At 41.0% G+C, this 16705-nt stretch overlaps 1 pseudogene; it reads left to right on the top strand.

Annotated features, from left to right (window-relative positions):
• The first annotated feature begins 178 nt into the window (after positions 1–178).
• LOC101419476 (heterogeneous nuclear ribonucleoprotein D-like) lies at positions 179–10997 on the top strand (annotated as a pseudogene).
• Positions 10998–16705: the final 5708 nt, after the last annotated feature.

Here is a 16705-nt window from a genome sequence, read left to right as displayed (position 1 = left end):
ATTCTATATCAGACAAAACTATCTTTCAAAAATGAAGGAAGCTCTTGTATTTTTTAATATAACATTTTGTGGGATCTATTTATCTTTTTGTAAAAAGACAATTTAAAAAATAATTTTAAAAAATGAAGGAGAGCTCTTTTACTGCCATTTTAAATCCAGCTCTTGGACTTGGTCAGCATGCCAGCACCCCCCGGCTAACAACTCCACCACCATGGAGGACATGAATGAGGACAGCGACATAGAGAAATTCACAGAGGGATCCAAGATCAGTGCGAGCAAGAATCCGCAGGATGATGGCAAAATATTCATTGGAGGCTTGAGCTGGGACATAAGCAAGAAAGATCTGACAGTAATTGTCTCTATTTGGAGAGGTTGTAGACTGCACAATTAAAACAGATCCAGTCACTGGAAGATCAAGAGGAGTTTTCAAAGATGCTACTAGTGTTGATAAGGTTTTGGAACTGAAGGAACACAAACTGGATGGCAAATTGATAGACACCCAAAGGGCAAAGGCTTTAAAAGGGAAGAATGCCTCAAAAAAGTTTTTATGTGTTGAGACCAGCTCTACATAAGGATGCTCAAATAAAAGGCATCGCAGAACTTAAGAAAGAGACACAAGAAATAGGAAAAGATGGAAACAGGGGACTCAAAGTCTCAGGGACTCAGAGCCTCGACTCAAGCTTCCACATTGTATTTATTGAATATCTCCGGGATGGCAGTATAGTTACTTTTTTTATTCTGTAGTTAACATTTCGCCAGAGTAATCACGTCCACATTTTCCCCATGTATGCTGCGCAAGGTTTAAATGTTTCCTTCTGCAACCAGTCACGGGCTGTTCAGGACAGTGTTCAGTCTCAACAGGACCTGACATTCTAAGGTCTGTACCCTCATGGAAACATTTTAACCTCTGGCCACTTCTCCACATTTCCTCCTTTTTGTTTTTGCAAAGTAATGAATGCAGCGCGGGCATTTTCTTGTTGTATTAATCCCCGGATGGTTTGTTAATGCATATGGAGACTAAACACATATAAAACAGACAGGAACAGATAATTAATATATCTCCTAGAAGACCACTCTCGATACATATCATAGGGTTCAGGGATTCTAATCCATCCACAATTCCTGTCATAGTTTGTGAGGCAGGAAGCACTTGCAAATGAGCATGTTGAACATTTGTTACTTGTGCTTGTAATTGAGAAATATCTAAGTTTAAATTATCTCTATGGCCACATGAATGTTTCACTAATTCCCAAGGAATATCATTGTTATTATATACATAGGGGCTACACAAAAACTAGATATATTCCAATCACATTTTAGGCGTAAACGCATATTTACAATATGTAATTCTCTCAAACTCAGAACTGCATTTTCCAAGTCTACTAGACAAGTATTTATCTCCCTGTCAATTTGAGTTTGACTTCCCCAAGCCAAACTGGCATTCTTGTGCCATTCTTGGATAAATTCAGTAGTCTTAACACCTTGACATAATGCTATTCCCAAAACGGCTGCCCCAGTAATGAGGGCAATTATGCCCGTAACAGCAGCTATCAACAGTCCTATCATTCTTATTGTACATTTGAGCAATGCATAAGGCATGCATATCAGGTGAGGATTCCCATGGTCAGTTTTGGGATACCTGGAATCCAAATGCCCAACTGTCTTCATAGAATCGTGTAACTATAATTGGTAGAAAACAAAGTTTCATTAATGCAAGTATAGAGTTTGCAGGAATCATGTGAGCACTGAATTTCTCAAGAAGTTTCATTCAAATAAAATTCTCCTACTAAGAATACATATGGATTGCTAAAACAAGATTGAATAGGAAAAGAACATTTTTTTGAAGTATTGAATGGTAACGAATAATTACAAGAATGCTGATAACTTTCACCCCAAATCCGGATTGGTTTTAAACTAAAAGGTATTTTCCACAAAGTTGTTTGTTCTGGACCACCCTTTAATGAGGGAAGAGGTGAAACCATTCCCATTCCATGCCAAATAATGGGATGGTCTGCATGTGTTGTGATTGTGGTATGATTGTACTTAAACACACTCCATCTTAACGCATCATGAGAAGAACAGGTCTCATTAGTATTACTACAGTTCTGCACTGTAGTAACCCCAGTAACTCTTAGGGGCCCGGTCAGTTACAATTCCCTAGGAACCATTAAGTAGCAACACACTACTAGACCCTCGACAGTTTTCCCATTGAGTATGATCACTCTCAGGAGTCCATAAGGAATGGTACACACATATTGGTTTTTCTGGGGGATTCAATCTGTGCTATTATAAGGTATATATTTAAAACTCATTCTGGAGATGAGATGTTATTGAGCTTTTGTAATATTGCCGTGTTTAGGAGTGACAGACAGCCAGGCCTGCTGTGTCATATTTAAGCATCCTTCAGCAGGCCCCACACGTAGTGGTAATTCAGTAAATCCTAGAGTTAAATTAAGATTAGTACCCTCCTCATGAAGATGTAATGGTAGCCAAGGATCTTCCAGTCCCGGTACCCGGTACCCAAATCGGAGGAGGGGTCTCCATCCAAGAGACAGCATGCAACAGGGGAGGAGTAGGAACGTATGCCCAGTAAGTGTCGTTACTCTCGGCTGCTGCCCTGGGGAACACACTTACTGATGCTGTTATAATGGCTAACATGGAGACCAACAAATTTGGGGCAGTTACTGGTGACTCATTCCTTCCTAACTGTTGTTCAGCTTCCTGACACAGGGGTTTAATCTGTCCCCATGTGGGGATGGGACAGCTCGAGTCTTCGGAGTGGGACCCAGCCTGGTTGTCTTCAGTGTTAAACCTTCCATTTGCATGACTGGGGGTTCCAGATCCCACAGGAACTTCCGTCGCCATTTTGTATTCATGATCCAGCTTTATTCTATGCACAGGTACCCACACAGGACATCCGCCATCTCCTGGGGAAACACAAGCAAACCCTCGTCCCCAGGTTAACTTCCCATTGACCATTCATTGGTCAACGGGTCATTCCACCAGGTTAATGGTAATTCAGAAAAGGAACTGGTTTGATTCCTTTTATGATGTTGAAAATGCCGTTCAGGGAATGGGAGGAAGAGATGAGATGTGGATGTGTTTTCGGGACTTGGAATTGTCCTGGGTGGTGCTGCAGGGACAATTACCGGACATTGTAGGTCCTCCCAGGGCCCACTGGATGGAACATGGGAGAGTGTGGGCTATGATGTGGACCATTGACTATGGGGTGCACCGATGCCCAGAGATGTACTTACCAAATGCAATGGATTTGTCATGATGATGGGAGAGAGTGTTGCTGTGGGGGGAGTGGTGGGGTGGGGGTGGTGGGGTTGAATGGGACCTCATATTTTTTGAATGTAATATTTTTAAAAAATGAATAATAAAAAAAAAAGTACAAAAAGGAAAAAAAAAAAAAGAAAGAAAGAAAATGCCGTTCAGCTGCTAGTTCCTGTAAAGTAGGCTCATAATTAAGAAAACTGAGAGCGAATAGTGCTTTATGCAGCCCGGTATGTGGTGTATCCCTATTTCCCCTTTTTGTTTTTGTAATGTTCTTTTAAGAGTCTGATTAGTATATTCCACAAGAGCTTGTCCTTGTGGGTTATAGGGTTATAGGGAAGACCTGTAATATGCGATACACCCCAAAGGTCAAAAAAGTGTTTTAGGGTGCTACTAGCATAAGCGGGAGCATTGTCTGTTTTGATGGACTTAAGAAGCCCCATTGTTGTGAAACAGGCTTGGATGTATGTTGGACATGGAGAGCAGTTTCGCCAGTTTGAGCTGTAGCCCAGATGAATCCAGAGGACATATCTACAAAAATGTGAACATAACTCATCTTGCCAAATGATGCTCCATGGGTGACATCCATTTGCCACAACTGATTGGCCTAAAGCCCACGTGGATTCACACCAGGCTCTGACTGTCTAAGATTATTAAGAATTTGACAAGAAGGACAACTTAGAATAATTTCTTTAGCTTGTGTCCAGGTTAAAGGATGCCAAGTTCGTAAATCCGATGCATTCACATGGGTTAATTCATAAAAATGCCTTGCTTCCTGTAAAACAGGAGTGACCAATTTATCAGCAGCAGCATGACCTTGGACTAATGGTCCAGGGAGATTAGAACATGACTGAGTATGGGTAATATAGAATGGATTCGTTCTATGTTGAATAGTCTGCTGAAGTTTATCAAACAATGCATAATGAAAATATTCCAAAGTAGGTTTAATCAGAGCTGTCTCAATAGAATGAGTAACTTGAACAACATAAGTTGAGTCAGATAAAATATTTATAGGTTCTGGGATAGCTTGCAAAGCAATAAGTAGCACTATCAATTCAGAATGTTGCGCAGAAAAACCACGAGTTGGAATTTGCTTTGTCTTATGTCCGGTGTATCCAGCCGGCCCTTGTCCAGACTCATCAGTAAAAATGGTAGGGGCGTCAGGAATGGGTTGACAGTTTGTCGTTGTAGGCAAAATCCACTGCATGCGTTTAATAAATTGCAACTTGGGACATTTAGGGTAATGATTATCTATTTTTCCTATGTAGTCAGGAAAAGCTATTTGCCAAAGCAAATGATCTGGAAAGCAAAAATCAACTTCCTTGTGCAATAGAGGAAGACTAACACGTGAAGGGTCTTGTCCATGCGTTGCACGTTCCCTTTCTTTAAGTACTAGTTGCGCTATAAAGTCAACAAAAGGAGCCAAAGATTTGACTATCTATTAGGTAAAAACAGCCATTCTACAATACTTTCTTGTTGCATCATGATCCCAGTAGAATATAATGATGGGATAATAATCAATTGCAGAAGTTTATCAGGGTCAATCCATTCTATCTGAGCATCCTGAATTTTTTCTTCAATAATCCTTAATTCTTGCACAGCCTCTTTTGTTAATTGTGGGGGGCTATTCAATTGAGGATTACCCTGAAGTACTGAGAATAATTTAGATAACTCATACATCAAAATACCCACCTTGGGTCTTAGCCAGTTTATATCTCTGAGCAGTTTTTGTAAGTCATTTAAGTTCTGAATAGAATCTTTATGAATTTGAACATTTTGGGGTTTGATTTTAATTTTATCAACTGCAGATCCTAAATAAGTTAACAGGAGTCATTTTTTGTATTTTTTCTGGGGCTATTTTTAAACCCACTGCAGTTAAATTCTCTTCTAAAGTGTGATACATTTTAACTAACTCCTCTGGGGAAGGAGCAGAATACAGTACATCATCCATGTAATGAATAATTTATTTTTTTAAAAGATTTATTTATTTCTCTCCCCTTCCCTCCCCCCCCCCACCCCAGTTGTCTGTTCTCTGTGTCTATTTGCTGCATCTTCTTTGTCCGCTACTGTTGTTTTCAGCGGCATGGGAATCTGTGTTTCTTTTTGTTGTGTCATCTTGTTGTGTCAGCTCTCCATGTGTGGGGCACCATTACAGGGCAGGCTGCACTTTCTTTCGCGCTGGGCGGCTCTCCTTACGGACGCACTCCTTGCGCGTGGGGCTTCCCTACGCGGGGGACACCCCTGCATGGCAGGGCACTCCTTGCGCGCATCAGGACTGTGCATGGGCCAGCTGCACACGGGTCAAGGAGGCCCGGGGTTTGAACTGCAGACCTCCCATGTGATAGACGGACACCCTAACCACTGGGCCAAGTCCACTGCCATGTAATGAATAATTTAACAAGAAAAATACCTTGATCTAACTGGCTCTATGTATGGCCTTAGCTATGAAATTTTGGCATATTGTGGCACTGTTAAGCATTCTTTGTGGGAGATACTTCCATTGGAACCTTTTCATAGGCTCTTTATTATTAAATGAGGGCACTGAGAATGCAAATTTTTCCCGATCGTTAAGGTATGGTAAAGAAGCAATCCTTTGAATCAATTACTGTAAGCGGCCAGTTCTTAGGCATCATAGATGGTGTGGGCAAGCGGGGCTGTAAGGCGCCCATAGGTTGAATTACTGCATTAACAGCTCGCAAATCAGTTAACAATCTCCACTGCCCAGGCTTTTTCTTAATTGGAAATACCGATGAATTCCAAGGACTAAAAGATTCCTCAATATGACCTTTATGTAACTGTTCCCCGATTACTTCATGAAGCGCCTCCAACTTCTCTTCGGGTAAAGGCCACTGCTCAATCCACACCAGGGTAGAAGTAGTCCATTTAAGTGGGATGGGTGGTCCAAGGAGGCTAGGCTGAGCAGAGGCCACTATCAAAAAAGCTGATAATGGAACCCTACTCGAGTTTCACTGGCCACAGGTCAAATGCGGTCAATTATTCCCTGATGGTGTTTACCCAGTCCCAACCCAGGAATATGTCCTTGCCTCTTCATTAGTCGCTGACTCTGTTCGCTATATTGTCCAAATTTGGGGGTGTGGATTTCAGCTTGCCATTGTTCTAACAAATCTCGACCCCATAAATTAATGGGTAAGTCGACAAAATAGGGCTGTAAGGTAGCAGGCTGACCATCAGGTCCTAGGCAAGAAAAAATCTGAATACTCTGCATTAATCCTATGCGAGCGCCAAGTCCCACAACAGAAATGGAAGCTTTTTACAAGGGCCATGAAGAAGGACAATGACTAGTACTAATAATTGAAATATCAGCCCCAGTGTCAATAAGGCCCTTAAAGGACTTATTTTGGATAATTACTTCACATATGGGGTGGGACTCAAGAATCTTTTCACTTAGAAAAACTCCAGGGTGCCTGTACTTCCAAAGCCTTTGTCACATGGGTTCTTGTGCTATTTCCTATAGGAATATAGGGAAACAGAAGCACTTGAGCTATACGACCTCCCGAATTAGCTTTCCATGGGATGGAAGTGCAAGTAACAACTTGAATTTCCCCTTGATAATCACAACCAGTCACTTCAGCATGCACCCTGACTCCTTGTGAAGAAAGACTCCTCCTTCCTAGGAGGAGGCCAACAGTGCCAGCAGGCAGCACTCCAGTTCTTACCTGGACTGGCTTGTCCCCAGGGAGGAGTATAACAGGTTCTGCAGCAAGGATGTCTACGGCTGTGCTTCCTGTTGTTGCAGGGGATAATTCCAAGACACTGTGGAGTACTGTTGATTGTCGGGATTGCTCTGCTGAACAGGGAATGCCCCTTTTGGTAAGGGGCTGGGAGCTGGCCCCAGTGGGAGTTAGCCAACAAAGGAGTCCCATCTTTATGATATACAGATGGCATTGATTAGACCAATGTTTCCCTTTACCACAGCAGGGACATAGACCTGGCTGTTTTTGAGATGCCTCGTTCTGTTTTAAATTGGACATTGGTTTTTCTCTAAATCTTTTCTGAAATTCTCTCCTCGTATGGCCAAGTTTTCCACAGTTAAAACATTTGCCAGGAAATCTGTTGTTAATTTTTAAATCTGCCATAGGTTGAGCCATCATTTGGGCCCGATAATTTTCTGTTCCTACTCCCTGACACAATTTAATATATCCTGTCAGATCCACCTTTCCCTTCATTGGTCCAATAGCTTTTTTTTTTTTTTTTAAGATTTATTTATTTATTTATTTCTCTCCCCTCCCTGCCCTCCACTCTGGTTGTCTGTTTTCTGTGTCTATTTGCTGCGTCTTGTTTCTTTGTCCGCTTCTGTTGTCAGTGGCATGGGAATCTGTGTCTCTTTTTGTTGCATCATCTTGTCGTGTCTGCTCTCTGTGTGGGCGGCGCCATTCCTGGGCAGGCTGCACTTTCTTTCACGCTGGGCGGCTCTCCTTACAGGGCGAACTCTCTGCGCGCGGGGCTCCCCTACGCAGGGGACAGCCCTGCGTGGCAGGGCACACACCTCCCCCACTGCGCGCATCAGCACTGAGCATGGGCCAGCTCCACACGGGTCAAGGAGGCCCGGGTTTGAACCACGGACCTCCCATGTGGTAGACAGACGCCCTAACCACTGGCCAAGTCTGCCTTGACAATCCTGATTGGCAGTTTTATAAGCCATTAACTGTAAAATAGTATTGGCCACCTCTAAATTACTGACCTGTTTTTTATTAGCTTCTTGAAGAAGAGCAATAAATTCTGGGTAAGGTTCTTGAGGTTCCTGTACTATTTTTTGAAAAGGTATCAGAGGCTGTCCTTTTATTTCAATTTTCTCCCAGGCCCTCAAACAGCAACGTCGAATTTTGAGCAATAGCCTGGTCAGTCATAACTAACTGATTTTTAACTCTGGCCCAATTCCCTCTCCCTACGAGTTGATCTAATGAAATTAGAATGTTATGGGCTCTATTATGAGCAGCTTGAGTTTCAACATAATCTACCCACCAGGTTTTAAATTGTAAAAATTCTCCAGACCCAAGTGGTTATGGGCCACAGTAGACCACTTGGGGGGAATTAGTCTGGAGCATTCAGCAAGTCCTTGTACTATGTAAAAAAAGAATTAGGATCATATTGCTGCACAGTTCATTTAATTTTAACCTTTAAAATTTTAAAGGGAAAAGTTTCATGAGTAAACTCATACAAACTCCATTTGGATTATTAGCAGCTATACCTGGGGCCACCTGTTCATGTACCGTAATGGGAAATGCCATTTGAAGAACATCAATGTCTCCTTCCCTTCTATCTGCAAGATTCCCTTCTGTAAAGAGGATAATTTGGGCTGGATATCTCCAGGCACAGGTGTAGGGGGTGGAGGAAGAGGAAGTATATCAGCTTCCTCAAAATTAATTAATGGAGGGGCCATAGGCAAAGAAAGTTTAGAATCAAAATCTTTAGAAATTTTTATAGGGAGAGAGTCATTATGGACCTTTTCTTCATCTTATTCTTCATCCTCTGTTTGTAAAGGTTCTAAGACAGACTTAATAATAGTCCACGTAGGCCAGATAGTAACAGAGATATAAGTCCCTTGAACATGTAATTTTTAAAATTCCTTACCAACTTGTTCCCAATCTGCTAATTCTAACCTGCCCAATGTTGGAAACCACGTGCAGTGTGTTTCAACAACTTGCAAAAGTTCCATAATATGTGACTCACCAGTCTTAGTTCCCCCTGCTTTGAGAAGCTATTTCAGGAGACAGACATAAGGCCGATACTTGGTTGTACTATCTCCATTTCCCACTGTAACCCTGTGAAAAATACCCAAGAGCGTCCTTACCAATTGAAGGCTTCAGGGCCGTTGCAACCACTTGGGCTCTACGATGATACATCAATTTTAATTTCGCTCCGGCGATCCTTCTATTCGAACCCTACGTGGGCGCCAAATGTTGAGACCAGCTCTACATAAGGAATGCTTGAATAAAAGGCATCGCAGAACTTAAGGAAGAGACACAAGAAGTAGGAAAAGATGGGAACAGGGGGCTCAAAGTCTCAAGGATCTCAGAGCCCCAACTCAAGTTTCTACATCGTAAATATTGAATATCTCAGGGACGGGAGTATAGTTACTTTTTTTACTCTTCAGTTAACATTTTACCAGAGTAATCACGTCCACATTTTCCCCATGTATGCCATGCAAGGTTTAAATGTTTCCTTCTGCAATTACTCAAGGGCTGCCCAGGACAGTGTTCCATCTTGACAGAACCCGATGTTCTAAGGTCCGTACCCTCAATTGCGTCATGGAAACATTTTAACCTCCGGCCATTTCTCCACATCTGTGGGTAGTTTGAGCCCAGATACTTCCAAAGAACAAATAAAAGAATATTTTGGAGCATTTGGAGAGATCGAAAACATTGAACTTCTTATGGATACAAAAACAAATGAAAGAAGAGGATTTTGTTTTTATCTCATATACAGATGAAGAACCAGTAAAGAAATTATTAGAGAGCAGGGATCATCAGATTGGTTCTGGGAAGTGTGAAATCAAAGTTGCACAACCCAAAAAGGTCTATAGGCAGCAACGGCAACAACAGAAAGGAGGAAGAGGGGCTGCAGCTGGCAGACGAGGGGGTACTAGGGGTCGTGGATGAGGTCAGCGCCAAAACTGGAACCAAGGATTTAATAACTATTATGATCAAGGATATGGAAATTACAGTAGCACCTATGGTGGTGATCAAAACTATAGTGGCTACAGCAGATCTGATTCTACTGGGTATAACTGGGAGCTATGGATATGGACAGGGATATGCGACTACAGAGGCCAACAGAGCACATACAGCAAGGCATCTCGAGCGGGTGGCAATCACCAGCACCATTACCAGCCACACTCAAGGAGGACATCGGAGAAAAGAGGAGGAAATGCTAAAGTAACCCATCTTGCGGGACGACATGGAAGATTGGTCTTCTGTTGGTCTGATTATGTTGTAAAAGACTTTCTATATGTGTATACAAGACACAACTCTCCAACTGTACATGGCTGCCAGTTAGTTTGCTTCATTTTTACTTTGTCCTTCGCTATCTGTGTTATGCATTGGTGTGGATTTGTATTTACACTAGTTTTATTTGTATGATTTCATGTTAAACCTCAAATAAATGCTTCCTTATGTGCTTGTTCTTCTGTGTCAGGTACTAAATAGCTCTGTTAAGATATCATTTAAAATAAGCGATAATGAAGGCACGGTTCATTCTGTAGGGAGTGTTGGTCCATAGGGAGGAACAGGGGTCCTTTATGAATAGCCAGTCGTGGGCACCCTGTTCCCGTTTTTCTAGATGTGTACTGTGCTCTCGACTTACTCTCCCTGTTTTCTGAAACTTCTACCATACTGCTGAAAGAATGTTCTTTCCTGTCTATCTAGAGATAATTGTCATGGTATTGTGACCACCTGAAAATTTCTAGTAGACCATGAATCTTCTGAATTATGTTTTCTAAAGTAACTTTTTATGAGAAAAACCGAGTAGCATCTTTTATGACTAGAAAAGATTTTATGTTCCTATATGGAAAGACATTTGTTACTATTTGCTAATGCTTTGACTTTAGAGTCAGTGGCCTGGAAGAACTGTTAACAGTTGTCTTGACAAAATCTCCTGATATATGCAGGGAAAGTGCACTGTGAAACTTGTAGGTGCTATACCGAACTGAGTACGACTGCAAGCAGGAGAATCCCATCCATCAGCCATGTGGGATCTAAGCCCCCTGTCGATTTAGAGGTGGGGTGGACATCGCCATCCCAGGGTCCACAGGATGAAGGAATAAAATATGGATTAGAGAGGACTTACTGATATCATACTATAGAATTATTGTGACTCTAGCAATGGAAAAAATTGTATTATTGATGTGGAAACAGTGGCCAGAGGAGTTGCTGAAGGCAGGGAGAGGGAAGAAGAGGTGTGATATGAGGGCATTTTCGGGACTTTGATTTTTCCTGAATGATATTGCAGGGACAGATGCAGGACATTATATATCCTGCCATAACCCACTGAATGGACTGGGGGAGAGTACAAACTACAATGTAAACTGTAATCCATGCGGTGTAGCAGTGCTCCAAAATGTATTCATCAAATGCAATGAATGTGCCACACTGATGAAAGAGGTTGTTGATGTGGGAGGAGTGGGGGTCGAGTGGGGAGTGTGGTATATGGGAACCCCTTATATTTTTTAATGTAACATTTTGTGTGATCTATGTTTCTTTACAAAAAAGACAATACAAATTTTGCTAAAAAAATACTTAGCACATTTGTTTTAAGATTTACTTAATTTATTTCTCTCCCATTCCCCCCATTGTCTGCTCTCTGTGTCCATTTGCTGTGTGTTCTTCTGTGTTCACTTGCATTGTCAGGCAGCACCAGGAAACTGCGTCTCTTTTTTGTTGCGTCACCTTGCTATGTCAGCTCTCTGTGTGTGCAGTGTCACTCCTGGGTGGGCTGTGCTTTTTTTTTTTTTTTCCACGCAGGGCAGCTCTCCTTGCAGGGTGCTCCTTGCACGTGGCAGCACTGCATGTGGGCCAGCTTACCACACGGGTCAGGAGGCCCTGTGTTTGAACCCTGGATCCTCTATATGGTAGGTTGATGCTCTAGCAGTTGAGCCACGACTGCTTTCCAGTACTCAGCAAATTTAAAGGAGTTTGGTAGACAGGTACAAATTCAGCTCATTGAAGTTGATAGACTTCAGGTAGTTGAAGTAGTGGCAAAGTCAAGTCATATGTTATATATTGTTATTATGCCACAGCCACCACTGAACCAAACAATTTGTTTTCCATTTGGGCATAATCTCAGGGAGCTGTATTGGAGTTAACAGCTCCTGTGGTGTGAATTTTTAGAAAATGTCGTGGTAGTAAATCCCATCATTTTTAATGCAGTTAATGCATGATCGTGAGTAGTTAAGGATTTCCATATGCAGACATAGGAGTAGTGGAAAAGGAATACTTTAAATCTTTTGTATATTAGTGCAAATCTAAGTGACAGTTTTATATCATTACAGCAGATCTCCCTGGTCTTGGAGGACTATTTGAGTAGATAGATACAAATTCTGAATTTTGTTTAGTAGAGCTGATAGGGTTTGGGGAAAAGTTTGTTTCTATGATTCCACATTAGTTTACAGGGGTTATTATGAAAAATACTTAGCTTACTCAGATGCTCACAAGCAAATTAAGCAATTTCACACAAGTGTACATTTCTTTTATGTTGATGAACTTGCTGTTATAAAAACTTGGTGCCTACAACTTTACTTTTTTCCTATAGTGCTTGTATTTGCTGGGCTGTTAGGTTACAATATGTTTGGTCCTGTTTATTCCTTTATTAATATTTGATCTTTAGCCCAAGTACAATGTTGGCTATCACAAGGGACTCTCTGTTCTTTAAGCAGCAATCTGAGGGAACTGAGGGGAGAGCATTTCAAGTTGTCAAAGTTGATAGGTTCAGTGTCTTTAGGGTAGTGAATCCTGTAAATCCAAATTTATGAGTAGGCGACAAGCTGACATTGAGGCTGTCCTTTCCCTGATGAAAAGTGAATAAAGGCTTTTTTAAAAAAAAATCCAAACTCTTAGTTTTCTTGATATATTTGACTTTGAGAAAGTAATAATTCTAGAGATTATTGTCCGAGATGGTTTATGAAGAGCTGAAGGGGGTTGAGAATGCGCTCTGCTTTTTCCCGGGTTTTTCCCAAATGTGTTCAGCAGCTGAGGTGGTAAATTCAAAGTAAGCCAAAGGTGTGATAGGCACTTTAATGTTGGACGAACTGTAAAATTGCTATCAAAGTCCCGTTCCTGAGCATTTAGGGCTGAGCTAAGTAATGTGACAGTTCAGTATGGTGGGGAAGTAAATTACATTCTCAAGTAGTCTATCCTATTAAATGTCCTTCCTGGTTTGTTCTGATAAAATTCTGTGTGGTGTTATTCATCCTAACAAGAAACTTAATTGACAATTTTACTAGTTAAAATTGGACTACACAATGTTAATATTCCAGTCTTAAAGCCACATTTACAAGATTAAAACCTATTAAATGTCTGCTGGGATACTAACAAAAGCAGAACCTCATTCTACCACTCTTCAGTGCTTCTTATTTTCATAACGGTGACAGAGAACCTTGTGGTAGTCATAAATTTAATACATGATTATCTAGAATTGGTAGGATGTGGACCAGAGGATAATTTTACCTATTAAAAAGGTGATTCAAGGAAACTATGTAGATATGTAAATAGCAATTAATTTAGTTGCAGATGATAACTAACATGTATTATATATATATTAACCATGCAAATTAATATATTTTAGGCAAAACTAGAAAATGTCATTCTGTAAAATTCTTTTTTTAATTTTTAATTTATTTCTCTCCCCTTTCCCCCCTCCCCAGTTGTCTGCTCTCTGTGTCCATTCACTGTGTATTCTTCCGTGTCCACTTGTATTCTTGTCAGTGGCACCAGGAATCTGTGTCTCTTTTTGTTGTGTCATCTTGTTGCGTCAGCTCTCTGTGTGTGCAGCCCCACTCCTGGGCAGGCTGCACTTTTTTTTGCACGGGGCAAAAAAAATCTCTCCTTATGGGATGCACTCCTTGTGCATTGGGCTCCCCTACACAGGGGACACTCCTCGCACGCATCAGCACTCTGCATGAGCCAGCTTCACACACGGGTCAGGAGGCCCTGGGTTTGAACCCTGGACCTCCCATGTGGTAGGCAGATGCTCTATCCATTGAGCCAAATCTGCTTCCCTTTAAAATTCTTAATTCTCTGTCCTCAGACTTCTCAAATGGATAGAATTGTCTTCTGATCTACTGTGGTCTCAATGTTTTGAGCAAAAGCAATGCAACTTCTATGCTGTTTTCTCAAAGCCATTCAAAAATATGTCATGAAAATGCAAGTTTTTTAAAATTTAATTTTAGACTTCATTGGGATTTTATATTTGACTTTGTCTTGAAATAGTCTATTTGGGTATGAGATTTCAGCAAGATTTGGTTAATGAAAAACAGAAATAAACCTTTGACTTCTCAACAAAAAAATAATGAAGGAGAAATTAAGAAATTTGTAGACAAATAAAAGCTGAGAGTTCATTACCAGAAGACCTGCCCTAAAAGAAATGCTAAAGCAAGTCCTTCAGGCTGAAATAAAAAGTCATGAAACAGTAACTCAAATCATAGGAAGAAATAAAGAACATTGGTAAAGGTAACTACATAGGTAAATATAAATTCCTGTATTGTTATACTTTTGCTTTGTGACTGCTTTCCCCACCCCATATGGCTTAACAGGTAAAGTATAAAATAACATTTAAAATCTATGCTACTGGGCATACAATCTATAAAGATGTAATCTGGGACAATAAAAAAGGGGAGGGACAGACATATATAGGAGTAGAGAGTTTGTACGCTACTGGTACTAGATGGACTAGGTTGTTATTACTTTAAGAATGTCAATTGCAATTACAAAAGTAATCACTAAGAAAATAACTAAAAATAGAGAGAAAAGGAAAGAAAGGAATCAAAATGGTGCACTAAAAAAATCAATTAAATACCAAAAAGGGGAGGGGGGCAGTATTGGGGCAACTGAGGGGGAAAAAAATACAAGACATACAGAAAACAAATAGCTAAACGTCAGAAAAAACCCTCTTCTTTTCAGTTATCACCTTAAATTTCAATTATTCAAATTCCCCTAGTACAAAACAGAGATTGGTGGGAAGGATGAAAAAAGTATGATCCAACTATATGCTGTCTATGAGAGTCTCTCTTTAGGTACAAAGACACTAAGAGGATGAAAATATAAGGGTGGCTAAGATATTCGATGCAAACAGTAAACAAAAGAGAGGCAGAGTGGCTATGCCATGGTCAGACAAAATAGAGTTTAAGTCAAAAAGATTGCAGGAGACAAAGAATTATATTATTTATTGATAAAGATTGAACCCAGCAGGAAGATATAAAGATTATAAACAGGGAAGCAGATGTGGCTCAAGCAGTTGGGCACCCGCCTACCACATGGGAGGTCCCAGGTTCGATACCCGGTGCCTCCTAAAGAAGACAAGCAAGACAGCAAGCTGACGTGATGGGCCAACATGGTGAGCTGATGCAACGAGATGACACAATGAGGAAACACAATGAAGAAATACAGTGAGAGACACAACAAGCAGAGAGCAGATGTGATTCAAGTGATTGGGTGCCTTCCTCCCACATGGGAGGTCCCAGGTTTGGTTCCCAGTGCCTCCTAAAAAGAAGATGAGGAGACACAGAGAGCACACAATGAACAGACATAGAAAGTAGACAGTGAGCGCAAACAACGGCAGGGAGAAATAAATATTTGGGGGGGAAAAAAAAGAAGATCCTGACACTGAGGGAAAGAACCCTTCATTCAAATAAAGTATTTCAGAGAGTCTGAGAGAATGTGCAAACACAAGCCAAAAGAAAGCAATATTAGCCAAAGTAGCCTTTAAGGGGAAAACATGATTAAAGAGTACAGAAATCATTCCGTAACTAGAAGATACTACCCATGATAAATCACATTCATTTACCTCTATCCACTCTAAAACCCAAAATCAATTCAAATAGAAGTTATTAATATAGAGAAAGAAAATACTTGAAATATTAAGTATCACCATAACGGATCAAGAAAATAAAATAAACAAGGGCATTAAGCATTTGAATGTTGCAATTTTCATGTACATTTATTTGAGTTCTACTCTAAAGACATAGTAAAAAAAACTGACTTGAGTCCTCTCCACAAAAATAGACCCAGAGACCCAGAGAGGATCTCACAGGAAGAAGCTGATGTTCTGATCTTCACACTCTGGGCTGGTGTTCCGATACCCATACATTCATGGAGACAGCTGGTTTGGCAGAGTAGGCTGGAATTCCCTAAGATTGTAGCCACCGCAGTTCCGAGTCAAGCTTTAATGGAGGATAAAGTGAACAGAGCTCAGACAGCTGCGACTAGAGAGCTTCTAAGGGCGACCATTGGAGGGATACGGGACACAGCCATCAGTGCTGCAGCAAATGGGTCTCCAGAGACCAAGCAAGATCAAGGTTCAAGAGCCACATTGTGCGCTAGCTACATAATCGTGCTGGTGGACACGTCCGCCTTCCAGCTCTCTTTCTCCACCTGGCAGGGGAAAGCAGGCCTGGCTGGCTTCTTTGGACTGAGGGAGGTTTGACATCAAAAGGGAGGTAGTGGATCCCCGCTAGTAATGGCAGATAGTGTTTGGCGGTTCCTCAAAAAGTTAAACGTAGAATTACCGTATGCCCTGGAAGTTCCACGTCGAGGCCTCTGTGGTAGTTTGGTATTATTTATGAATTTCAAAAATAGATATTGGATTATGTTTGTAAACTGGCCTGTTTGCAAATTAGATTATATCGGGTTCAGAGGTTTCACTTTTACTTGATTAAATAATGATTGAGGCTTTAATTGGGCCAAGTCAGTAGGAA

The sequence above is a fragment of the Dasypus novemcinctus genome, chromosome 23 (assembly GCF_030445035.2).
Source record: "Dasypus novemcinctus isolate mDasNov1 chromosome 23, mDasNov1.1.hap2, whole genome shotgun sequence".
Taxonomy (NCBI): Eukaryota; Metazoa; Chordata; class Mammalia; order Cingulata; family Dasypodidae; genus Dasypus; species Dasypus novemcinctus.
This window is presented reverse-complemented; position numbering and strand designations above follow the sequence as displayed.